The sequence below is a fragment of the Ambystoma mexicanum genome, chromosome 3p (assembly GCF_040938575.1).
Source record: "Ambystoma mexicanum isolate Mex_15411 chromosome 3p, UKY_AmexF1_1, whole genome shotgun sequence".
Classification (NCBI taxonomy): Eukaryota; Metazoa; Chordata; class Amphibia; order Caudata; family Ambystomatidae; genus Ambystoma; species Ambystoma mexicanum.
The window spans coordinates 218,558,486-218,586,378 of NC_090925.1; the positions used below are offsets into that span (position 1 = coordinate 218,558,486).

Sequence of the window (27,893 nt, forward strand, 5' to 3'; positions counted from 1 at the left end):
AAAGCAACAACATAATCGATTACACAAGGGAAGTGTACATTTTTATTAAAAAAGCCTCCTGGAGATGATACCACCTCCCAAAGAATCCTCTGAAGAGAGCAAGCTCGCAGCCTCACGACAATACCCAACAATAATCACACGGTACCCAGCAATCTACTTCTTAATAGCCAAGCACGAAGCACTCTGGCTGTATAGAAACATTCCAGTGCAGTAAACAAGCTAAAAATAACATAGCATCTCATGTGTGTCTTATGCTCGGCTCCTACAAAATGGGTCTCAAATACCTTTCTCTCACATGGAGTGAGGCAGGACAAATTAACATAAAGTGCAATAGGGTTTCATTAGATGCTCTACAAAAGGGGCAGACCCCAGAAATAGAAGAAGCCTAGTTTAAAGCGTACATAAAGTGAACGCACGTAGGGTGGATGTATCTCATCCAAAATATGCTAACAATTCCCCATCATGCTGGACCTTCCTTCAAGGCACGAGCTGAGACCTCTGTTTTCCCCCTGGCAATGATCTTAGCCTTTGCTTTTAGGTCAACTTTAGAAACACGTTGACTACTCCAGAGGTATGCTGCGTTCAACCCAGTTAACATGTTTTTTATGTGCCACACCCACTCACAGTTGGTTGCACCATCAAACTTCAAAAAGTCCCTAAGTGTGTATCTATGGTGGATCAAACCAGGAGAAGACCAGAGTCTCACCCATTACAGTACTGGCTTTAGGGCAATCTGTGCGGCTTCAGGCCATATTTGAAGGTCCAGATGAATGAATGCGGTCGGGGCATTTTTTGGTAATAACAACTTCTTTAAAAAGATATTCTCAATTGGGGATAAACCTTTTGAGGGAGTATAACCCCATATCTCAGGTTGTGGCTAGTGTCGAGCAGTGTGCTCTGAGCGAGGGCGAGTGGGAAGTCTTGGGTGCTGAGGATGAAGTTCTTAGGATGGTGGCGGAATGGACTGTGGTGGGTTGGACCAGTAGAAATGTGTTGGAGAGGAGGTTTGAGCCTTTCTTTGAAGTAAATAATGAGTTGTCCTTGTTAGGGGGAAGCTAAGGAGATGGATAAAGTTAATATCCCTGCCCCCAATGGTATCCGAGGGAAGCTGGTGGAAATCGCCCATCAGGGGCACTTGGGTGCGAATGGCACTAAGAGATTGTTGCATGAGAGTTACTGGTGGCCAATGATGGACGGTTGCGTTGAGAGAGTAGTTAGGAATTGTAGTGAATGTTTGGCCAGTGACAAGAGCAAAGTGGTGCGGGAGACACCACTTCTCCCCGTTCCAGTTCCTGATCAGTCGTGGAAGAAAGTTGCTGTCGATGTTAAGGGTCCCATTCAGGAACAAAGGTGAGGGTTTCAAATTCATATTGGTCATGGTAGATTCCCATTCCAAATGTATAGAATGGAAGGCGGGGAGAGAGGCTACCATGGTGGAACTGGTCAGACTTTTCAAATAAGTGTTCTTGCGGGAGGGTTTTCCCACCGAGTTTGCCACTAATAATGGCGTTCAATTGTGCTCAGAGGTCATCAGAAAGTTCCTGTTGCAGTATTCTATTGCGCATGTGCCCACTGCTCTGTTTTCTAAGGGAGGTCTCCAGTTAGCCCTGAGCTCAGAGTTGTCTTGGAGAATGGTGTTGAAGCAGATGGTGTCGAATTACTGTACCACACCTCACTCAGTAACAAAGGGGTCTCCTTTTGTCACTTTGAAGGGACGCCAACTTGGCACCAAGTTGTGTCCAGGGTGGATGGGTCTGGCTTGCACAGTGGCGGTGGACCGGGAGGAAGTTATGAAAGTGGTGGAGGAGGCTTGAGGCATTATAAGAGGGTGTTCGACGAGTCAGAGTGAAGCACTAGGAGTGGGCTGTTAGTAATTTGGTATTAATTAAGAAGTCCAGATATGGCCTTAAATGTTTGGAAAGCAAATTCCTAGGTCCCAAGAGGATTTCGGCAGCGAGGTGCAGTGTGGTGGTGTTGGAGGGAGGAGAGGTGTGGTTGAAAGGAAGATTTACTATATTCAGTTGTGAATCAGGCATGACTGACGGTAGTGCTGGCTCGGGTGTGGTTGGTGGAAGTGCCGGTGGTGGTTACAGAGCTGGAAGGTCCGGTGGTGGTAATAAAGGTGTTGCTGAGTGGTTTAATGGAAGTGTTCCTGGTCATGTTCAAGGGGCCAAGGAAAGTGAGAGGGTGAGGTGGTTAGATATTGGTTTGATGACATTATGGCAACAGAAAACATTCACAAACTGTAACTCGAAGATTGTCATCTATGCAGTATGGTGTCCCTGCAAAAAAATGTATGTGGGGAAAACGGACAGGAAAATAAAAGTCTGGATTGGAGAACACGGGAGTTGCATTAGGAACAGGACTAGAAATGCGCCCTTAGTAGATCACTGGATCGAGTTTAACCACACTCTGGATGATCTGAGCTGGACCATTCTGTTTAAACAGAAAACAAGTATGGATGGAAAGAAAGACAAAAGGACACTCCTCAAAAAAGAACAACAGTTGATTTTTCTCACCAACAGTATGAACATGGGACTTAATGAAAAAATTGACTATTGGGCATGGGAATGAGGAAACAACCATTTGATTAGACGTGACAAATCGATTCAATTCACACTGCTCGAGGGCACAAAACCTAATTTACTAACACTATCAAAAACACCACAAAGATTGTTTTTTTAGATAGCTCACCCATGAAAACTTCAATCAAGAAGGAGTTGATGCTGAGCAGTGCATACAGCAAAATAGGAGTAGTCCGCCAGGGTAAGATAGAGCGCACAGTAGTAATCCGTGACACACGAACACAGATGTGGCCGGGAGCGCATGAAACATAACCGGTGGACAAATCCATGATGAACCGAACGTGAATACCAACATTTCAAATGAGAAGTGTGATATCCTACAAATGGAGGATAACACAATGTAGAACCCGATATATGTAATACGAGCGAGTTACTGAACACAGATGAACCTTGAAATACGGTAATTGGTAAACTAACAACGACGCATGCGCCAGGTGAAGATGCAGGAATAAAACAGCCGGGAGCGTTCCCGAGGAACTTAAGCCTCCCCGGAAACAGATGATGTCGGAGAGATCCGGAAATAGATGGCGTCAGAGAGATCTGGAAATAGATGGCGTCGGGGAGATCCCAAGCGAATCAGAGCGGGTGAACCTGACAGAACCACGGGATAAAAACGGTAAGCAAATGTGGATAATGTCGACGGCAGTAAAAAACTAGTACCAGTACATCTATGGACTAAACGAATGGGAGTATACTACCGATAGCTCATATGTCGCACTCGGCTTCACCTTCGATAAAAAGCATGTGGTCAGCTTAGACAAGATGGGATCCGTTGGTGTACTTTTAGGCGTATACAAGACGATGCCATTAGACATGGGCACATGATCCTAGGAGATTAGATAAACAAACATGTCCGTTTCCCTTTATAGTGTCAGCTGCGCGGACTATTACACGGCACGCGAATATTACCCTGCGTTAGCCCGGGTTGCCAAAATTGCACGTGTTCATGAGACTGCAAAGAGTGAGATGATACGGTGTCACCTTTTTGCCGATGAAACTCTTCACTAGGAAAATGAAGTATGAATGTGACAAAAGCCCATGAATTCGCAGGGCCAGTGCATTCTGGTAAGGGTAGTAGGACCAGCAAATCTAGCTGTAATCAAAACTAATCCAGAGTCAACGACTCTCTATGAACTACAATATATTTTTACCTTTGAACTAGTGAGATACGGGTCAAAATAGGATCAGCCACATCAATACGGGAACTATAGCGGAACGAGTAAATACCACATTTTCTTCACGAGAGAAGGACTGAACACATGGACTTGATTAATGCAGTGGGCCTTAGTAGGGCACAAAAATGTAATCATAAAAGACGTGGCGGGTGTTTGTTCTAATTGAACTTCTCCAATTACCATGCAGAGACATCGTGATTGTGAATGGTGAGACGGTCCCTTTCCCAATTAAATTCCGAAACAATACTTTGAGGACCGGATGAAACAATTGAGATATTTCATATGACACCATAACGGTGAGTAGATTTTACCTGCACCATGGGTAACCATTGATGATGATATCGAGATGAATGTAGCACAGGGATGATTAAGAATGTTGATACTCCAACTTGAGTTGAAATTAGGAATCTGGCGATATAAGACACTGAGGCTGTAGGTCACCAGATTAAAGCTGGGACCTCGACACCGAAATATGCACCGTCAGGGTGATGAGCCTTGTATTAAGTAATAGAGATGTATTTCTACTGTATGATGATGTCGTTAGACACTAAGCCAAGACTCATGTTACTTAGAAATAGTTGTCTGTAAGCTGAGCAGCATGAATACGTTATTGATATTCCAATTTTTTATCTATTGCTTCCTTGTAGGAGGAGATCCCTTTTTTTTCCGGGCACAATGACCAAAGAGTAATGACAACCCATGGACTAAGAAAGTTACTACAACTTCAAGAAGGACATTGCAAAAGACTGTTGTGTAGTAGAAAGCGTTGGTTTTTGGTTTTTCAATGTGGAGAAAACTTTTTGAATGTTGGTGCAGACTTTACTAACCTCTTATGCTAGCCCCTGAAGACTTTCCGTGTATTCAACACAAGACACTAAGATCGGAAAGAAACGTGTTGGGCATGATACGTGGTTGTTAAGTGATTTTAAGAAAGTGAATGCAAAGTGTAGTGAATGAAATAGGAGCAAGAGTGAGTTGTGTAGATTTAGGTATGACCCCGTGTGAACATCAGCACAGCACAAGACACTTCTTTGCACAGTCAACTGAACTAACATGTTGATTTGATGAGGGGGTAAAGTTGTGCACATATCATAGTGGTTGAGTGCTTTGTTCGCTAATTCCATTTTGAAAGGACTGGTTAGATACTAGAACAGAATCAGTTATGTTTTAAAGATTTGTATACAATTGAAAATAAAATACGTATATTTTTGTATTAAGACATTGGTCTATCAGAAATGGTTCTTTCTAATGCTGTGAATTAATATGGCACTGGAATAGGAATCTCCCGAGCAAGGTAGCAACCACAACCACAAGCTTTGTGTTTCAAAGTATTAAGGGTTGATCTTTATGCTTGTGGATTGTATATCCCTTTACCTCTCTTTGTTGTTTGTATAGGTTTCCCACCAGATTCAGAGAATGTGTGTGTAATTAACACAGCTTTGCTTTTCCCATTTTCTTGCATTTTCTCAAATGTACTTTATCCCTTTATTGTTGCCTGTTTTCATGGTTGTGTTCCTTCATCCCTCATTGTATCCTGCCCCGCTCTCTTTTCGTTCCCTGTTTTTTTCCTTGTTCTCCTCATGAGGGGGAAGATATGTTGGGAAGATATGTTATGCTCCACTTCCAGAGCTAAGAGAGAGCTCTAGAACTGTGTGGTTTGAAGGGCAACAGTTTCCTTGATCTGAAGGGTGCTCCAGTCTCTTCATTGCCCCATCCCATATAGTCCCTATTGTTGCCCTTCAACCCATTTAGCCTGTTCTTAACCCCAGTAGCTTTTAATTAATTAAACTTTTGCAACACACAAATTACTGGTGACCAGTCTTGAAGCGCAGGACCGGGATTTGAACCTGTGTTGCTCTGTTCTTGCTTCCAAGACAAACGCCCTGATCTATGCTCCTTTTAGCCCCTGTTCTCGCCCCAAGCCAATTTCCTGCCCCTAACACAGGCCCCTTCACTGTTTCCCACAGCCATTTGCCAGGCTCAGCTGGTGCTTGGCCCTAAGAGCCACGCCAAACCCCAGGCTCGCCTCTACCCATACATTTCCTGGCTCTGCAAGGTCTTTTGGAAGTGTAAGGGGAGGCAGCTGAGAGATCATTCTGTGTGTCGTTTCAAACATAACAGAGTTAATGGAGTTTCATTAAAGATTGACCAGAATAGTTGCATTTCAATGTGTAAATGAGTTAGATGCCCCCACACAGGTTTGCGTCTCCTGCAGAGTCTCTGGAGTTAGTACCCGCCCAAGATTTCACCCATCCCCCAAACATTTTGTCTAGTTGCACCCCTGATTGAACATGGGTCAGCTTCTGGGGCCCCTTCAACTGACAGGCTCTTACGCCATCCCTGAAGACAAGTCCCAGCTCAATTTACACAGAAAAGGTATTTTTCCTGTATGCAGTGGGCCACAAGTCCCAAATGCAAACTGGTTCACAAATTTGCCTGCGAACTATTTGCATCATCATAGTCATTATGTGCCCTCGTTCTCTGTCTGTAGTATGACCGTGTTCTTGGACTTTTAACTACAATGCTCGTTGTCGCGCCTGTCTTCCCACTCATGCACACTCGGCCTGGCTCTTATCTTCCCACTCCTAAAATTATCATGAGGTGATGAAGGGAGTTATCAGAGGATCATGTGGTTTGCGTATACCATGGACGTGCGTGGCCTCAACGTAATATGTACACGTGATAAGAAGATTTAGGGTGCTTTTCTCGCATAAATAGGAACTAGAGTCACAGGACAGTAACCTTCTGAACGGGTACTTGCGTGCTCAGAGTGCTTTGCAGCTCTGCACGAGCATATGAAACATACATCTGGGTGCGTTACTGAAACCATAATGATAGTGTGTCAATGTGTATATCTTATTTCAGTAAATGGAGGTCGAGCGGGTGATTTCTTTTAAGGAATAATATGAACTTGCAGTCACATCATGAGGAAAATCTTATTGATTGTGTGCCTTATTTAGCATTACAACTATTGTTGTGTTTTGCAGCTCTGCTGTATGACATGACTGGGTACATGGCTTATCTTTTAAAGCATTACAATCTGGTAATTGACTCCAATTGAAGTGACCCAAGACTACCCAAGTCAAAAAGGAAGGTGTACGGAGTGTATTTTGGTGAGCCTGAGCCTGCCCGGAATCTTTCACTTGCTACCTGACACTGCACCGCTTTGGAGTCCTTCCACCATTTCCACAATTTTTCCTGGAGGCACCAGTACAAAGACTGAAGCACACGCAGTGTGCGCAGTGTGTTTTGGTGTTTGGCTGGGAGGATGCCTGACATGGAGTGTGCCCCTTCTCAAACTATGACCAGCAATGCTGGTCTTCGATGTGAGCAGTGCCCCCACCCACCCAGACCAGACTCCAAATGCAATGCTGGAATTCCGCATCAACTGCCAGGCATTTGAGTCCTGCTCCGGAGGCAGACGGATCAAATCGTGCAAGTACTATATTTTCAGACAATGTAGAACTTGCTCCCAATGTGGAGCCAGGAAAGTGCCACATACTGAAACATGTAATACAATCGGCATTTCTATCCGCCTTACAACAGGCGCCCTTAAGCCCCCATCCACGTGTACACCCGTGCATGAGCAATTGCAGGCGGGAGAATATAGTGGATGATGACAACAGAAGAAATTCCCTGGATGTCGTCAATAAGATATTGCATGACATAACTCAAAAAATAAGGCGTGCAATTTTGGCAGCAGAAATGCCGCTGTGGCACTTGGTGTAGAGGGAATTCAGATGGCCCCTGTAAAAAGGACAATTGGCTCCACAGGAGATAGAATTTATGGGGACACATCGAAAAACTGGAAAAGTGGCCAAGTCAAACGAAGACGAGTCAAAAATAGTGTGTCCCTAAAATGATTTGCTCCCAAGCACGCTTTAGTAATTCACAAGACGTGACTCAAGCACAAACAAAAGGACTTGGAAAGGGGAAACAAAAACACACCAGTCTAACAATCAAAGGAGTGACTGCATTGAACTGAGTTCCTCATCAACGGAGTCTCCTATAGCTGACTCGTCAATTATGGAACGTGATTATCCAAAGATCAGACGCAGCAGGACCTATCACAAAGCGAGAGCCCACGTTAAAGATTCTGAGCCTGAAAATAATTTGGGAAAAAGACTTACTCGAGAGCTACAAACTCTATTGATGTCATCAATGGCCATTACGATCGCCCCATTCCTAAAACTATATCAACAAATTAATGACAATGTTAAGGACCTAACAACTTTGGTGGCACTAATGAATTCAAAAATAGTAAATATGGAAAGAGACAATAACACATCTAGACAGGTCTACGCTGTTTCAAACAAAAAGACAGATGTCTCACTAAATACACTTGCTGATCAAAAGAAAAACAATGGAATGGACAAAGAATTACTAGCAGAGATCGCCAAAGAGGCGCTGGGACTTTTAAAGCGCAGGAATTCTGCGACAAGTGCTATGACTAACCAGGATGGTCGAGAATGCCAGTGTGTGCAACGGAAAGGCTATGCAGGGGGACAAGAAGTGACCTCTATCACTCTATCAAACACTGTTATCTTGGGGGGTGAAAGTACAGATGATGCAAGCAATGTCACGGGCCATCTCGCTAATGCAAAAGAACTAGGTCTGAGCCCCGATCTCTGGGAACCAGAACCAGCAAGATCTACACAGGCTGATAATATATGAAGCAACAGTTGCCAAAAGAAGCAAATATGGCATAGCAATAAACCAGCACGAGAAATGATGACAACAATGGAAGGTGGTGCGGCAAAAACTGCAACAATAGTCAATACACTCAATGCACCCTGTGTGGCTCCACCGAATAAACGGGAAGAGCAAATCTAAATCCCGAGCTTTATCAGGGTTTTGGAAAGTAGTAGGGGGGGTCAGGCAATCTTGCCACGTTGGATCCACAAATACCTACGACATCAGCCTCCGCAGAAGGCACATGTGTGAACCAAGAGGATCAAGGGAAGAAGACTCCAACGGACACCGGAAATTGCAGTGAAATATTTGCCATATTCAAGGGAATTCCTAATCAAACGCCTGGAAAAGAATCAAGTCCAAAAGAAAAAACGAAAAATCAACGTACGAAAAAACTGTGACGCTGCAAAGACTCAAGACTGTTAATGTCACCGTCAATAATAATGATAAAACCGATAGAACGACAAAAACCAAAAAAGGAACCGAGGTGTCTGACTTGATTGAAAACTCACAAAAAGGACCAGCAAGAATTAGGTAGCCAAGAAGAACCAGTAATTGACCTAATTGACATGTCAGTATATGAAGATGAGGTCGAGGCAGTCGAAATGGAACCCAGTGCATCGCCCCCTGAACTTCACGTACAACCAATGGGAAACAAGACGGGTGGTTTGGCGAGCACACAGAACCCGGTAGTGTCAACAACTTGCACGCTGGCACAGAAGACTGCTCAGGGAGACAGAGAGCCCTCTAAACCATCAAGCCCAATCTTCACAACGATGAAAGAAAGGAGAGAAAAACTGGCTCCTGTGCTGGTCGTAGTAGGGTCACAGATGGGAAGCGACAAACCTTTGGAACCACCAGTGTGGACAGACCCGAAATCCCACGAGAACCACTCAGAAGGTCAGAAAAACCTGAATATGTGCTAACTAGGATCCAGAGCCCCATTTGGTTGGCAGAAAGACTCCTTCAGAAGTGCTCATGAAAAAGGGACAAGGCAAAGAAATTCAGTGGAAGGAAAAGACAGATGGAATGCGCAAACATCTTACAGAGCCCGCCTTGAACGAATTGAAAGTTGTGCCAACCTAATATTAAACCGTAATAATGTGTTACGTCTATTCCATTGTGTGCCTTGCCTTAGGACCATCAAATCTGACAATGTCAAAACAGTTGAATTTGTAGAAAAGTCTCAGAATGACAAAGTCATTCTTCACTTTAAATCCAAAATTTTATTAAATATCGTCATAGATGCAGCACCAGCCCTCATGTTCTTAGGTTTTGATACATCTGAAGTATTGGACAACCCAAAAGTGGAAAAAGAAAACAAAGAAATAAAAGAACAAGTAGAAATAAGATCCAGAACCGCTCCCCAAGTGAGAGAAATGGAAAACAATGCGAAGGAAGGCAAGGGGGGTAAGAGACCAAGTGAATCTGCACACAATTCGAACATTATGAACGTTTCTATCAGATCAAGTGATGAACCTAAATCTTTAGAAAACTTATGTAAAGAAGAGAATATCAAGATCACCATACAGTGCGGGAACGAAACAAAAACAAATTGTAATGAAGGCACACACTCGAAGGAGAAAAACGACAAGACAAACGAGTGGGGTTGGTTGGCTGCAGCACTAAGTAGATCGCCTCGAAGATAATGCCAGGCGGGGGAAGAGCAGTTTGTGCTCAAGTTTGGGACATGGAATACTAGGGGTTCACACGTTTGTTCCAGGAACACTGGCTTGATGGACTGGATGTGGTCGGCCTACAAGAAACCTGGTTGGATGTTTGCCCCCTATCTGATGACTATGAGGTGGCTATTACTCCAGCTATCAAAAAACCAAAGGGCAGACCCATGGCTGGCCTTCTAAAGCTTGTTAAAAAAAAGTTTGGGATGTCGTATCATCGAACATATCAGCGTTTATACAGGCAACAACTATTGTCACAACAAGCAAATCAAATCTTACGCAGGTCCAATCCACATCATCAATCTACACTGGAATCATTCGGTTGCAGGCACAACATCTTTTATAGATCAAGTGTCGGCAGCAGTGGATGAGATACTTGAAGAAGATGGAACAGCAAACATCATAGTATGTGGTAACTTAAATATCAACTGCATCTCCACAAAGCGCAGAGACAGCAAAGACAAGTCTATGCCAGATCAAGTAGAGACAAGATGGTGTTTGGAGATGGAGCTAATAAATCTTGCCATGCTGAATGGAAACACCGCTGGCGATACTCAGGCCAATCCAACTTGGAAGAGAGGTCATCAAAATTTCATCATAGATTACTTTTTTGTGACTGAAAAAATACAGCAAAAGACAATATCCCTGCAGGTGACTACCATGATTCACAGTGATCACGAGTTGGTGATCATGTCACTATTAGCACCGGGGAAAGGCGAATGTATATTTTGGAAACATCCCATCATGGTAGAATCAAATAGGGTAACGTTAAAACTCCAGAAAGTTGAAGTCAATCAAATAGCAAAAGCATATATCAACGAACAAAATGAAGTTGAATACAGCCACTTACTAACACAATTAGTGGGAAAAAACATGGGCCAAGAAAATGCGATTTTGTCACCATACACAAATTTGATCTGGAGGTCCTAAAGAAGAAGCGTGAAATGCGTGCTGAAATCAGACAAATACCAACAAAGGATCTTAAATCCTATATACCAGCCCAACATGCAGCCTACCAAAAATACATAAACTGGATTAGAGCGCATAAAGCATTTATGTTGCAAAAAGATGCAGAACTCATAATGCAAAAGCTGGGAAACAAAAATTCCTCTCATTTTTGGAAAATAATAAACAATGAAGGCGCACCCCAAATAGCTCTGATGGCAAATATGGTATCCGAAACAGCACGGATAACACACTACACGGAATTGTATAGCAAAAAAGGAAAGTGGAAAGATCCTGCACTGCCAACTCTTGAGTTTTGGAATTTAGAATTTGACAGAGATGACATCTTGCAGATAATCAAACAGGCTAGTGCTTCAAGGGCACCTGGCCCAGATGGCCTCACCAACTATACCATAAAGAAAAATCCAGAGGAATGGGCCGATGTTTGTAATGAGTTGTTTAGCAGAATTTCCATCAAGTGTGCTACACCAATATCCTGGAAAAGTGTCTTTACTGTCCCTATATTTAAGAAAGGGAATCGAGCAAATCCAAAGAACTATCGTCCGATAGCCCTTTTGGACATTTTGGGGAAAGTTTACGCAACGATGCTTCAACACAAATTACTAAATTGGATCACGGAGAGTGGTCATGTGGATACCAGACAAGCTGGATTTGTGAAGTGAGTTGGGTGTGGCTTGAACCTCCTATTAACAAATCTGCTAAAAATGGAGGCAATAAGAACGGGGAGAAAGGTTTATTTAGCACTTATTGGCTTCTCGCATGCTTTTGATAGCATCGATCGAGAATTACTCTGGACCAAGATGAAGAACTGGGGTTGCCCTCCAAGTTTGTTAGCTGCAATTAAAGAACTGCACACTGACACTAACGTCAAAATTCGATTAGACCAGGGTGCCACTTTAACGGCCGAAATCAAAACCTTTTGCGGCGTGAAGCAAGGATGCCCCCTGGCCTCCATCATATTTAACCTTTTCTTGTCAGATATTGGCACAGCAATTGAAGGCATCCGATCCTTTTCTCCAAAAATACACGGGTCCCTTGTAAGTTGGATACTGTATGCCGACGACTTGATCCTGTTGGATGCCACCCCAATTGGGTTGCAGCGTAAAATGGACGCAGTAAAAAATTACGTGGAAAACAATGGCCTGCACATAAACAATGCAAAGAGCGAGATACTAACTTTGCAAAATCTGAAAGCATGCAAAAAAGGTAAAAATAAAAAATTCAAATGGCATCTACGAAAGGAGACATTAAGTACTGTCACTAATACCAGGTGACTGCATTAAGTATGTCACTGCATGCCCACTAATTTGGGCATGCAGATTAGCGCAAACATAAACGATGGCCATTGGGCAGAGATCACAAAATCAAAGTGTCAGCAATTTGCATGTCAGGCAAGGATTCTGAACAAAAAGTACAGGAAATTCTCCTTGAAACCTGTGATAAACTTTTACCAGCTAAAAGTTGTTCCAGCACTAATATTTGGAGCAGAAAATGTGTTTGGCTGCTCAGATGAACTATGGTCCACCTCAGAAAATATATTCTAGGTAAAAGTACTTCAGCTACCTAAAGGCCCACCAACGGCTTGTGTATGATACGAGCTAAGTTTGATCTCCATCAATGCTTGCATCAGTTGGAACACCTTAGCATTGTTTCGGAAAATCACAATGAAAGATTTAGTTCCTCAATTTAAAATCTTGCACAATCCTGGCAGTGGCAACCCGGAGTGCTTATTGTCACTATGGAATAAGCGATGTGAGGCTATTCTGGAGCTCCATGAAACAGATGTGAAAACTCTTCATGAAAATCCAAACTTGGTTAAGACAAAAATATGGAAATTGGACTGGATTCGAACTGGTGACAAAGAAGGAACACAAAACTTATAAAAGATGTGCCCAGTGAAGCCAGAGCATATAACATTTCTACAAAAGATATGTGGCACTTTTTCCCCGAAAACAAGAGAAGAGAGATATATATGCTTTCGTCTTAATGCTCTCAAAACTAAAGACAGAACAAGCAACTTGGCCCATATGGGTGACATGAATGCAAATTGCAGATTTTGTGCGGAGAACGAAGAAACTCTAAAACATCTCACACTATTCTGCACAACATTACGAACACAAAGTACAAAACATTCCTGGGGCCTATGCTGACGAAACAGACGACTCTGAATGCAGATAATTGGTGGCAGATGATGTTTGAAGGGGAGGACAAAACAGTAATCTTTGCATTCACTTTTTTCTTGGAAGAAGTAGAGAAGCTCTTAGCAACCTCAAATGCTGAAGGAATAAATTGAGAAAACCCTGCGCCTTCTTATCGTAATGAAGCACGTAGCACTTAGATAGTGGACCAAATAAGGCATGATCATGGTGGAGAAAGATGCACCTTCTATGACGTTGTGAATAGATGTTATGTGTTTTGTATGTAATTCATGTCTTTTCTTTTTTTAAAGGTTTTAATAAGCCAATAAAAAAAAACAAAAAAATTTTTTTAAAAAAGGAAGATCATCCTGGATTCATATTAGAGTCATCCGGTGACTCCATCCTAGAGTCATCCATGGCTAGTTCAGGGAGATCATCCGAAACCATCCTGAAGTATGCGTATAGGCCGAAATATTTAAATGAGATGACTCTAGAATCACAGAAACTACTCCAGGATGAGTTTTGAGTTCTTCCACTGATGATCTTGTATTACTCCAGGATGACTTCATGACAACTTCAGGATGGGTGTGGATTACTGCAAGATGATCCCATGACAACTTCAGGATGGGTGGGGATTACTCCAGGATGACTCCATGACAACTTCATGATGGGTGGGGGATTACCCTTGGATGGGTTTGGAACTGTGAATGAGTATTGCAGACAACCCCAGGAGGAGTTATGGCATGATGCTTTCAAAAGATTTAGGAAAAGGGTTTTGAGTACCCCAGGATGTATCCCTTATGAGTAAGATGGGTGATTTTACTATAGGGTGAGTCTAGTTAGACTTAGACTTATGCATAGTGTACTGGAATACCTCAAGGGCAATTTGCAGCAGTCACTTTCCATCTTTGCAGAGCACTCAAATGTTGTTAACTTGTTCATTGATTTAGAGTACAAAACTACAAAACCACCCCACAATGTCAAAAACCAACCTGTAAACTCCCTTATTTTAGTTCTCACCTCTGGCCAACATGGCATCACACCCAATAAACACCCACAATTACAAATCACTGCACTAAAATACACACTTTGTGACCTAAACAGAATCCATTACAGGTCTAACAGTCACTTGACCCAATATCACTATAAGCAGATAACAATTAGTAGGACTATTCACCACACCCAAGAAAACACTTGCTGACCCCACCAGAAATCACAGAAAAGACCCAATAGCACAAATACATGTACCATTTAAAAGTTGGAACAAAGCTACAAATTTACCAGATCAACTATACAGTTCTACTCACAAGAGCACTTACATCTTCAGTTTCCCACAGCAGCATGAATACACCCACACACACACACATACACACAAGCTCCCCAGTTGATGACTCAAACAGCAATACTCCAGTCTGGTTCCATAAACACTGAATCTATACATGTATGGCTTCACCACAGTAATCAGTAACTTTGGGGCAACCTACTAAAGATGGACAGTTGTCGATAGTAGCAGGGGCGGACGTAGCAATCAAACTCGGTTGTGGGGGTGTTCCAATTCCATTGTTTGTAAAGACAATACTCTGAATGATTGAGCAGGTGTGTGGGAACATATAGGGGTCACTGAACGGTCTAAACAGGCATGACGTTATACTGTAACAAGGACACACTGTTGAGAAGAAGTGGTGATAGAGATGCGCTTGTCAAATTAGATCAGTCCGACATAACTTTTGTAGCAGAAAATTGACTGTCACTCGATAGTCCAATATTTTGTAGTTGTTGTGCAGCTACATCTTTGGGAACTGCAACATTATGGAGACATATGTCGTTTTATTGCTGTGTCTTTCAATTGTCCAGGTCAAGTAACAGAGGCAGGTTCTGAGGAAAGAATGTAGAAGGAATAAAGAACACTAGCCATCCCTGCCTTGTGACCCTAACTGAACAGCCATTACTAAGTTTAGGAATAGTCGGTTTCCACCCATCAAATTTTACAATATAATTCTCTTTGTTTTCTTTTGTTTTTTTCACTGCATATTCTTCTTGTAGTTCACGCAGCACTTACGTTTTCCATCGCTTCCCTGGTTGACAGATTCTACCAGTAGCTGCTTTTCCTCCTCAGCCTTTCTTTTTAAAGCCCGATTTAGTCCCTCTGCATCACCACAATAGGTTTTAATTATTTCTTCAAAGGTTTTCTGTCTCTTGGCTGCGTGTATGAAAAAGGCAAGTTAAAACTTCCAAATGTGACTATCAATGCAACAGACTTTTTGCTTGAGCTATACACTGGGGTGACTCCTCCTAAGTGCATTCCATTCCGTCCCTTTGGTTTCATTTTTACGTATTCTTGCACTCCTTGGCATTTTCCCTCTCTCCCCATGCAGCTACCCACTACTCAGTCTAGCTGCACACATATTCTGACCTGGATCACAGTCCCTGAGGGCGTTCAACCCATAGTGCATTCAGATCATACCAATGGTAAAAGGCGCTCTACAAATGCCCAATAACATAAGAGAAATCATGTAGGCCATCTATATTTTAGAGAGTTACTCTAGAGCAAGGGTGCACAACATGCAGGCCGAATGCAGCCCTTCAGGACGTTATTTATGGCCCTCCAAATCACATAAGTTTAATGATGAAATGTTGCCTGGTATAAAGTCAGTCACTAAGTTCGTCATGTCAGGTGTGGTCTATTTTTTGTCTTTGCATCATGATATGTGCAGTTTTACTTCTATTTAAAACATGATTTCAGTTGCATAATAATCAAAGTGGGTATGGCATGAATGTATCATGTGTTATAGTATAAAAAGGATAAATAGAAAGTCCATCTTAAAACCCATGTTTTTTTCATTCAAATCCACACATCAGTGCCCCATTGCTCGCTCATCACCAGGGATAGTGTGGCCCACTGTATGGGACTTGTGTGGTAAATTTGGCCCTCCAGCGAAAATCAATTGTCTACCCCTGCTCTAGATGGTATAGAGATGCAGTAAACGAGTGGTGCACTCATCTGTATGTGTAGGGACATCAGATGTACCCCTCCTCCCCCAAACATCAAATAGATGGACACACAGAAAATAGATTGCTTACCTGCTGACTGGAAAAGCAGTACGGCTTTGAAATAATTTTATTCACGTATTTCTCTTCTACTTTCAAGACCCTCTATCAGCCATTTGCAATTAACTTCAAATCACATTAAAGAGTGCCATGATTTGAATTAGTGCCTAAGAGAAGAAGAAAAAAAAAAGTAAATTTAGTATGTTCCAAGTATTTGTGAAACTTGTCTGTACCCAAAACCATTGATTTATAGTGGGCTTGCTATAAATGTTCCTGCCTGAAGTTAGATGCCCCCACACAAGTTTGCCCCTCCTGCACAGTCTCTGAAGTTATTACCCAAGATTTCGCCCCTCTCCCAAAAATGTTCCTTAAGGCATTTCCAGCATCACACAAAGGCACCCGCAAGCATGAGTATATGGGACCAATTTAAAAAATGAAAAAGCACCCAGGGATTAAAGCAAGCAGGGATTTTGCAAAGAAGGTTTGTTTAGTACATCAAGCTTCTGCCGTTCAAGCCTGCACGTGCACCGTCCCTTAGGGACCAGGGAGGGTCTAAGTGCGCTTCCAAACTAGCAATTAAAATATATGTTAACACATAACGGTGCCAGCAAGATAGGTTTTTTGCCTTTTTTTTAAAAAAAAAAACATGTTCTTTATAACGAGCCAGCCACTCTACGGCAGTGGTTTTCAAACATTTTGACCCCAAGCCTCCCCATTTCTGCACATAATGTGGCAAATAGACAGGCTCTTGCGGGGTGCATTTTAAGAAAATGTACAATCTTAACCCCTGAACTGCCATGGGTTTTGCCCCCCAGTGCCAAGGCCTTTTTGGGTGATTTCGGTATGTCGCCATTCAATGGCTTCTAACTTTTTTGTTACATGAGCTATCTCAGCCACATTTGGCCCCTTTTTGTCCCACATGGAGGCTGTTGTAATGCCACCCAGGAATCCTAGTTTGCTGTAGAAGGTGAGCGAAAATAACCAAAAAGGGAGAACATTTGGGTTTTTTTTCAAACAAAGCCAATAAAATTATGTACAAAGAAGCCTGTGGTTTTTTCCTTGTAAGAGCTAGGAACACATTTTTTTTTTATATATATATGGTTATCAACCGTTTTGTGAGAGGTAGGCGATTTTGGCCTTTTTTCCAACAGGACATGCATGGACGGAATGGAAGAAAAGGGTAGGAAATCTGAATGGGAGGACAGAAAGGCATACATTTCTGAAAAGTAGAGAATTCCAAGTTTAGGCAGGGGTGTTAGTGCAGGTCAGGCAACAACTATTTAGGGAAAAATTCCATAGTTTGGGAAAAAGCGGCAAAATTACCAAAAAAAAAAAAAGGTATGTGGTGGACTTGTTTGGACTGGTACGGCAATGGCTTGCATGAATTTTGAGAAAAACAATGCTCGCTACATTCCCCTGACTCTTTCAGTTAGGAAAGCACACATTTTTGTAATATTTCACAAAACAAGCAATACCACAAGCCAAAAACTGAGCCATGGTACACAGGAGTTTTATGCTTACAGCCTGAACAGAAGTACTTAGCATGTGTAAATCAGGAAACCAAATGCGGTGAGGAAGGGCAAGCATACATTTTTTGAAAGAGCACAGGCAGACCGTTTGAGGGGTAGGTGACTCGTGCAGGTTACAAAAGTGTATAGGGCCTAAAGCAGCGACTAAATGTAGGTCACATTTGGGAAATGAAAGGGTTGTGTGACAAAGGCCAGCAGCAAATGGGTCGAAAAGTTATGAAAACCACGCAAACACAACAAATGTCATACCTTCCCACAGGTGTCCCGACAAAAACGGTACCTCACATGTGTGGGTGCGCCTACCTGGGCGCAAAGGGGAAAGCCGAAAACACGGCTAAACCCAAGTCTTTTCGGACAGCAGAATTGCAGGAATTTTGCTCAAGCGCACACCATACAGATATGGGCCTAGTGTGTCCAAGCCACCAAGGAAAACTGGGAACCCCATGTATTTCTGAAAAGAGGACACCCGTGGAAATCTAAAGAGATCTGACATGCGTACATTGGCCCAGAATGTATTACCCAGAACCCCAGGCAAAGTCCAAATTTGGGTTAAAAAAAAAAAAACATTTTCTGCACATTTCACTCCGGTCACCCACCGAAACACGCCGCGAAAAACACATGGCCTACCGTCCCGCGTTCCCACTGGTGTACCGATAAAAACAGTACCTCACATGTGTGGGTGCACCTACCTGGGCGCAAATTTCAGGAATTTTGCTCAAGCGCACACCATACAGATTTGGGCCTAGTGTGTGCAAGCCACCAAGGAAAACCGGAAACCCCATGCATTTCTGAAAAGAGGACACCCGTGGGAATCCACAGAGGTCTGACTTGCGCAATGGATGGGGTGGCACCTCATGCAGCCCTCACTGGGGCTCCTACGAAGGGCTGCATGAGGTAAACCCCTTCCATTTGGGGTTGGGGGGGGAAGAGGGCCACCACAAATCGTGGGACAGGCGCCCCGGTGGGTGGGGCAGTAGGGTTTGGGCACCCTATGGACACCTTGGCACACTAATGTGCCCATCTGCGCCAAGTGAAGTTTGGTAAACAAAGAAATAAAATCAAAAATTGTTGTCTGCACTTTAGGGGACTCTGAGGGGCACTGTAAACCACCAGGGAATTTTCTAATGTAAAGGGGGGGTGGCCCTCTCCCCCCCCACACCAAATGGAGGGGGGGCATCTCATTCAGCCCTCCCTGGGGGCAGGGGGGCATCTCATGCAGCCCTCTCTGGGGTCTGATGCCCCTTCCTAGGAGCAGATAACTTCCCCCAGGAAGGGCTGCATGACATGGCCCCCAGTACATTTTGGGTGTGGGGGAGGGATACACCCTTTCCATAAAAGACATTTTTTTTGGTCCATTCCCTAGGGGCAGATGGGCACCCATCTCCCCCAGGTGAGCCCTAACCTGCAGGCCCCATTGTTTATGGGGCCTGCCCACTTTCCTGGTGGCCCTCCCCCCCACCCCAAATGGATGGGGGGCCACCTCATGTACTCCTGCCTGGGGGAGGAAATCTGCCCCCAGGACGGGCTACAAGGGGTGCCCCCCTTTTCACTTAGGGTGGGGGGGAAAGAGGGCCCCCCCGTCATATAAAAAAAAAAAAAAAATACCTGGTGGCTAGTGGCCCTCACCCCCACCTCCATTTTGCGTGCATATATATATATATATATATATATATATATATATATATATATATATATATATATATATATATATATATGTATATATTTTTGTTTTTTTGGCTGTATCCCCTTCCCTGGGGGCAGATGATCATCTATCTTCCCCCATGGGTCTCCATAGCTGTGGCCCCATGCTTTGGGGCCTCGGGGGGGAAGGGGCCTTTTACCCAGTTAGCAGCCCCCCCGCATCATAAAGGTGTCGTTGGAAAGGGGAAAATCTCCCCTTTCTAAGGACACCTTACTCTATCTCCGGCTTGGAATACAGCCAGAGATCGAGGGAGAAGGGCGCTTACCTTCTCTCTTCACCGCGGCTGCCAAAAATGGCTGCCGCGGTGAAAATACTTTCAGTTCCATGTCGCCGTGCATTGCCCATGCCGATGTGAAACTGAAGGTAATCCAACCCCTGGGCAGTGGGGAGGGACCTCCCCCTGACATAGCCCGGGGGTTGGATTACAGTTTTGTGCCTGTAAACGAAGTGCCTAAAAGGACGAGCTATCTCGTCTTTGGCAACCTGGAGGGAATGCCAAGGACGAGATACCTCGTCCTTGGCACTTAAGAGGTTAACAACAGAAGTCAGCACCACTGTGAGCTCATTCCCCATATCGTGCACAGCCAAAGCTTCCTGGTGTATCATACAATGTGTCCCCACACTATGTGGAACTACTGCTAACACTTTTGCTTTTAACCCAGCTCTAGCACCACACATTAAAGGAGCACCATTGGTGCAAATACCAACACACGCCTCCTACTTTACGCAGTGGGAACTTAGGAAGTTAACAATGTTAAAGAGTGCAGATGCAGTTGCTCTGCCCTGAATTGGTTTACAAATTAAGAAATCCTCCAGCAGTCAAATGAGCTTCTTTTGAAATGTCAGTGGCCTCATCCAACTGTAGGGCAAACCGACTGTATCAAGCGTGATATCAGTTCTGTACTGATATCAGTGGACAAGTCAGTGATGCAGCAGCAAATTGTGGTGTCAGACATAGGATATTTTTGCATTTCTTTGCTGCACCGTCACCAAGCATTACCCGGTTGACAGCGGGAATTGTTGGCAAAAACACTTTCTCAGCATCTGTAAAAGGCTTTTTGTTTTTGCCCAATGTGGTAAGAAGCGTTCAAAACATTTGTAGGTATTAAGGCCACATTTTTAAGTTTCTATTTGCTTTTTCATGCCTTGCAGCTGCCGTACAAAGAAATCCCTGGTCTTTTTCGCTAAATCAGCGTGTTTTGTTTCCAAATGTTGCCTTAATTTTGTTGGCTTCAGGCTGTCATTTGCTAATGTAGCGCCACAAACCACACACTGCGGCTTAACTTCTCCAGCAACTACGATCCATGTGAACCCAACGTCCATATAAGAGTGATCATATGTCTGTGTTTTTGCATTTCTTTTGTCTGTTTCCACCTCTCCTTCTGCTTTTCGTTTGAGATTCCTACCATCTTTGGGGACTAGGAAACGATCCATCTCAGAAAATAGAGCCCGAATCTGTGAAAACATTGCAAACCCCAACTTTAGTGTATGTCACGTTAGTTTTTAAAAACCATTTCAAGTTTTCAAAAATTCAAAATCCCTAAAAAATAAATAAAACAATGGCAAACACTGCATGCAAACATTCAAAAGGAACCATGTGAAAAGCTTGGGGGAAAAAAAGCCCCTTGCAAAAATAGGGACGAAATACTGGTTGGATACAAAAAAAACAGCACATTGAAACAAGTCTCAGAAGACTCCCTGTTCAGATCGTGAAGTCTTAGCTCAAATTTCCTTTTGAAGTGTGGTCCCGGACTAGACCACAGATTCGCAGCGAAAAGCACACCTGGATGCACATTGCACAGGGTCGATTTGTGCCTTCAGCACTTCGACTCAGCCAATGGTACATAGGGAAAATAAATCTTTACCTGCCTGTGTGATTGGGTCAAGTGCTTCAGTGGATTTTTCTTGCTGGGACACAGGTGGTTAGGTTGATACACCGACACTTGGAGCGATGCTGCTGCAATGAAAACAAACAGTCAAGGATACTTCAGACTTTAAAAAAAACTTCATTATTTCGGCAGAAATGCCATAAAAGAGTTAACAAAACATATCAAAATACAATAGACAAAAGATAAATATTAAAACATTAATTCATAAAATGGAAAACAAAAACACAAATGGACTCATACATAACTATAAACAGTTCACCAACAATTTCTTTTCCTAAAAACAGCTCTTATAAAATAAGAGACAGCCTTAACAGCGTCCAAAGAGATGAGGCAGCTTATAATACTACTAAGGCCGACTGAGTTGAAGTAGCGGCTTGTTGTGGCCATAGTGGCCTAAGCCATTGAGATCTCTCAGAGCGATTAAATGGGCAAAGCAGAAAGTGTATTTCATCCTTTTTTTTTTTAAAGAGGTACAGAATGGGCTCATAGACTACTTTGCAGAAATATTACCAAGTGGGAGGATACCCAAGCAAAATTTTGCATACGAGCATTTGAGAGTGGAAGGCAACTGGTAGTCCAAATAAGCTTCCTATACCCAGTCCTTCTCATTTGATGTTTTCCCCTTCAGGCAGTTATCGATCATCACACTCCATGCCCACTCTGTGAAACCTTTCTCAACTTGAACCTTATAACCACCCCCGTATTTCTTGGGATTTGTCTAGAGCTCACAGAGGCCCGTCGCTTAACATTCTTCTGACATGCCTAAACCATGGCACATTTTTACGACCAGGCATCCGCAGCACCTCCACAAGACCTTCTCTAAATAGGACAAGATCCTTGGACATTCCAAACACTGAGCCAATATAAAACAGGGTGCAAATTGATAGCATGCCAAATTTCAATAAGACCCTATTCGATTCCATTGGCGTCGAAGGAGCACTCAGTGGGAGATTAAGGATTGATTTAAAAAATCTATTCTCACAAGTTTGGATGGAAGTGCAATCCACATGTCCCCACAATTCAGCACTGTACACGACAGCTGGTAACACATGCGCCCGATAGATCTTTAAGGGTATGGACTAAGTCTTGCCTTCCAATTGGAAAAGCAAGTTCTTAAATTGGCCACACTGCCGTGAATGACTTTAATGAGTTCTTTTCAACATGGGACTGCCATTTTAACTTGTTAGTCACAATCAGCCCTAGGTAGCTATCTGATTCAACTTGCTCTAGCCAGTGATTATTAAGACAGAATGTCACCCCTATTCAGGTCTTCCTTCTAGACTGGACATCACATTATCTTCATTTTTGAATAGTTAATGCGCATAGCTTTCTCTGAACAATGTTTGTCAAAGACATGCAGCTGATTCTTCAGCCCTCTCCCCCACAGTTTTAGACAGCAAGACTGCATCGTCCACAAACAAGAGGCTCCACTTGCAGTTGCCCAAACTCGGTGCATACTTAGCTTCTGCTTGGAAAGCAGTTATTATACAGAACGCTCCCCTGTCAAACCCCAATTCCTATGGGAACTGGTTCAGTGCACTCACCATTTGGCCCCCAGCGGACCCGAGCAGAATGATAACATAGGGGCTTGATGGCATTACCAGGACTGGGTGGAATACCCCTCTCTTCCAAAACACACCATAGGAGTTCCCTTGGGACCGTGTGGAAAGCCATTTGTAGGTCCACAAATGCTAAATATAAGCTCTGGGATCCCAACAAAACACACTTAGACATATACGAACCAGCCTCATCAATTGATCCACTGTGAAAACCCATGGCCTAAACCCGCCTGTACATTTGACAGAATATCTGAGGTGGCCACCCATTCTTCCAATCAATGAAGAATCACCTCGAATAGATTTCTGCCATCAAATCTATCAATTAAATGGGCCTATAGTTGGACAGTTGATCCCCCTCCCCCTTTCTTAAAGATTTTAATGATGACTGCCTCTCTCCAACTATTGGGAGAGAGATTACTATGTAAAATACCATTAAAAATGTTGTTAAAAAGGGAATCCAAACCACAGGCTTGCCTCTATAAAGATCAGAGGGAATAAAGTCTGGACCCAGAGCCTTGCCGGGATATTGTTCGAAAATGGCGCGGCTGACTTCGACATGAGTAATCATGGGTGCATGTTCCTCGATAGGGCACTAAATAAATAAATAAGAGATTCTACCGTATTCCTTGAGTCGCAGCTCTGGTTGACTTTTCGAAGAATATACGGATTGGAAATGATCAAACCAGGCGGCCTCCGATATGTTGTTCAACTCGGATTGGCAATTGGGCTTGCCATTTCTTTTCACCAAATTCCTAACTATTATTATTCCTCGATGCATTACCAATAGTTGCCCAAACACTTTCTAGAAACTCTTTCTTTTTCTTGGCCAGTAAGAGTTTGTAATCATTCCTTAGGCCTGAAACTATACTACTACCTTTCATATCTCTAGACTTAACTGCAGTAACCAGGGGCGTCTTTACGATTGTACAATGTTCATCATACCATTGGTGGGGCTTTGTCTTAGTTGATAGAATATTACAAAAACTTTTAGGTGTAAACGGAGCCACGCTCTGTAGAAATCTACATGCGAGTTGGATGAATTAGCTGTTGCATACCTTTTCAGGATAGGAAGCAAAGTAGAATAAATACCGCCCAAATATTCAACTGTGGGTAGTGGCCATTTCTTTTATATTCTTGTTTGGTAGCTTTCCACATCAAAGCAGTGGACTGCACACAACTCCCTTTTCCTCCTAAATTTAATAGGGAAAGGGAGAGGATCAGTGGATCATGATCACTATCCAATCTTTCCAATACTTTAAATGAGAAAAATGGTGTGCCAGCCTAAAACAGGGGGCCAGTATATAAATTGATAAGACTACACTTGTGGTGGAAACGAAAGGTCATTGTGCCGACGTGTCCTCTGCAAACCTACCTACAAGGTCTGCATAATGCATAAAGTAGCGAACAAACTCGGCCTGAAAATGGATAGTCACGCCTACTAGGGGGGATAACTGGGTCCGGAATACCCCAAAGTCCATCTTCCCTGGCTAGATCTAATGTTCAATAATTGGGTTCCTCTATTTGGCAATTAAAGTCACCCATACATAATAAACACAAAGTGATTTGGGGAACCACCCATTATGGTAACGAGATTGCTCAAGGTCAAATCCAGTCGACTAAATGCAGACTGAGTTTGGCTTAGATACAGATTTTACAGAAAGACAACAGGACCACCCCTGAAACTGCACATCACACAGAGCAGATCAGGGGAGTCCAGGGCTAACTTTTTTACAGGAAGCCTTGATACTTGAGCGGATCCATACCAACAGTCCCACCTTTGGATGGCCTCCAGGAGATCTTTCAGCAGGCTTCACAAATGATCGATAATAATGTACTGGACCCAGCGACCATGTCACCTGAAGGCATATAACTCTATGGTTGTCAATAAGGGAATGCCAATCAGGGTCCATGTTTTTACTGGTCAGGCCATTGATGTTCCAAGTCATGATGGAAAATGCATCCCTCAAATTCCCCTTGGCAACTGTCAACGGGACATAGCAAGAAACTCCTTTCATTTTTTAACCCATGTATGAGGAATTAGCAGCATCGGGTGTTGTCACCAAAGATCTTTTAATCCCCTCACCCAGGCTTGTTATAGGGTCAGCATTATCTTTAAAGACAGGGCAGGCAAGCGAATTCATGCAGCAATAGACAATTTCCCCGAGCCCCCCAGGGAAGTTTCGATGCATCGAGCCTTCAACGCCACCCCCAAGTTCTCGTTTCGCAGTCTAAATTGACTATTTGTTATCAATGGCAGGAACAAAACTACACTCTCGCGACCTGTGGAGGGTGGCAATGGTAAAAGGGCCCCAAGCAAATATTGATTCATGCCAGGTGTCATGAAGGTGACAGATTTTAATAGTATCCAAAACACCATAATCTTCATATTAGCCAGAGCCTCCCTACAATTTAGAAAGCAGGATCTAACGTATGAGTTGACAAAATGGAATCCAACACTACAACCCTCACAGAACATACAGTCTGATAGGATATGACCAGTTATAAAAATATTGTCTGTTTTTTAACACCCTGTATCCCTGCTAGTGGCTTACCCAAAGTTCTCTTGTAAGCGTTCTTCCTTTAAAAAGGTAAATATAAGATCAGTAGAACGCCAACCCTTTTAGCAGGTCTTGAGCCATAACTTTAGGCACTACTAATGCTGAAATACTTTGGGTTCTGGATGGATGGTAATTCCGGGAAGACTGCTCAACTGTGGAGGAAACTAAGAAGGGGGAGGAGGAACCTCAGTCTTTGGTCTACAAGAACAAAGTTTATCGATTTCTGGTTCTCCTCCTTTGTGTACTCCAATAGAGAGCAATTGAGGGAAATTATCTTCTGCTCGTGGACCTAGGGAGAGCATTGTCAATCCATTGTGTTGGCCTGCTCTTTTCCCATTCAATGTTTTGGTACACCATTCCTCAGGAGTCTGCAAGGACTTATTCATTCTATCCAGCCTATAGGAACCAGCAGGCCCATCCAAAGCCACACTCGAATGGTCCGTCTGGAAAAGATTTACCTTGTATCGCCCCTCAAAGATTTTCTAACAAATGTCCAGACATTTGGTTAGGCGATTGCCGTCAGAACACCTCTGCTCATTCAACTCCCACACTGTTCCTGAAGTCACTGAACTATTCGAATGATTAAAGGCAAAAAAGGGGATACTGAATTGGCCTCCAGACCTAGAAAAATCAGATTGTCTCCAGCCTCACCAGCCGCACCAGCCTCTCCAGTTTCTCCTGGTTCGAGACCCACAACAGACGAAGATGGAGGGTGATTATCAGTGACTTTGGATACCACTATGGGGTCCAAATTGGCCTAGTTTAACATGCCAGTTCCACTACAATTTCTGGTACCTCAGGGATCTCTGCACATTTCCGTGCTGGGTGAGAGGAAGGGAGCAAGCCCACTGATGCATGGCACGACATAAAGGAGAACAATTGGTCCACTGTAGGTGCACAGTCCATGATACCAATCTCCTCGGCATCTTCCATAACATTTACAGGTAGTGTCCTTTTCCGTTCGGGCTAAGACAGCAGTTTGTGGTTTTGTCCTTCACAGTTTTCCATATAGAGTCAATCAATGGAACGTTCTAGAGCCTCAAGAATGGAGTGCTCAAAGGGCCCCAAACCCTGCCCGGAGGTATTTTGTGAGGAACACAGAGGATCTGCTGAAATTAGTTACATCTAAGGTTATACCCTTCTTGGACTCTCCAGAGGTCAAGATCCTGGCTGTGGTTGCAGCTGATAAAGCTAAATCACTTGTGACATTCACCAGTCACAGTAACCACATTTGATAAAGGGACCTCATGTAAAGTCTGCATCATAAGGGGCTCCCTCACATTACCAGAAGTAGCACCATAGTTCTCAGAAAATCCCTCACTACAGGATTGCCCATATTCCCCAGTGCCTGTCCTCCATTAAGAATATGCCCACTCTCTAAAGAGGGGAGCGAATTAGAGCAAACAGAATGCCCACTAGGACCATTAAGGTCAGTAGCCAGGTTGGGAATGAAGTGGAATTAGAGGGACTAAAGGGGCCAGGAGAGACCCTGGTCAAAAGATGGGAGTGCCCTTTGACACCTAAGGGCCCATCTTATTGTTGATTGCAGGAGCATATTACCCCCTTGTTGATCAGCAGAGCTCTATCTCTCTTTTGCTTGGTCTTTTGTTTTGATTCAAGGTTTATCTCAAGAAAGCTACTCAGTAGCTCCCCCAAAGCAACCAACTGTTGGGTGCCGCAATGGTAAGGGGGAGGGGCCTACGCGCCCTAAGCAAGCTGGTGTGGACTCACAACATACTCACTGCGGACTCATCAATAAGTCAGCCACCGCTAAAAATGTACTACAGCCAGACACTCGGCCGCGGCTTTGTCGCCGCAGCATTGCAGCCCTGCACCACCACCTATCCTCGGAAGAATGAGTCTCTCTTGTTCACCTACACAGAGAGCTCTGAGGTGTGAGTTGCCTATAGGATATATTCTCCACAGGAATTGCGCACAGCTACGGTGTTCCTCACTGCTCACCACTCGCTACCATCGCCGCTCAACAACGCTCCTGCTGTTCTGTGCTGCTATCTTCCAGCAACAGTCACCGCTCAATGTGACTGGGATCGAGTAAAGCACCCAAAGCGTCAAGCCGCACCACTGACGTTTTCGAATTAAAACTGAATATGGCTGCTTCGACACTCATCCAGAGTAACCAGAACCAAGGATACATGGCTCTACCGGAGACTTCAAGATTAGATGAGCAGGAGCTAACACCACCTCTTGGGTCCTAGACATCAACTAGTAATCAGGACCCAAACGCTGGGAAACCAGGAAAGAGCACACAGTGCACTGTAAATGCAACTCCCACATGCAACGGTGTACTTTCAGTACCTCCCCGCCCCCATACTGAACATGGGAAAGGAACAGCCTCAAACATAGGTTTGAAAT

The 27,893-nt window shown here is 43.6% G+C and overlaps 1 protein-coding gene across 3 annotated transcripts in view; it reads right to left on the reverse strand.

Annotated features, from left to right (window-relative positions):
- Nucleotides 1-27,893, reverse strand: part of LOC138580278 (uncharacterized) — an 83,825-nt gene that overhangs the window by 37,386 nt on the left and 18,546 nt on the right. For 2 of the 3 annotated variants that reach the window (XR_011304223.1, XM_069650690.1), the window contains exons 3-5: nucleotides 21,380-21,471; nucleotides 16,317-16,450; nucleotides 15,295-15,435 (exon numbers count right to left, since the gene is read on the reverse strand). The gene's annotated coding sequence lies outside the window, so the exon portion shown is untranslated. The remainder of the gene's footprint in view (nucleotides 1-15,294; nucleotides 15,436-16,316; nucleotides 16,451-21,379; nucleotides 21,472-27,893) is intronic. The other variant, XM_069650691.1, reaches the window with a different exon arrangement.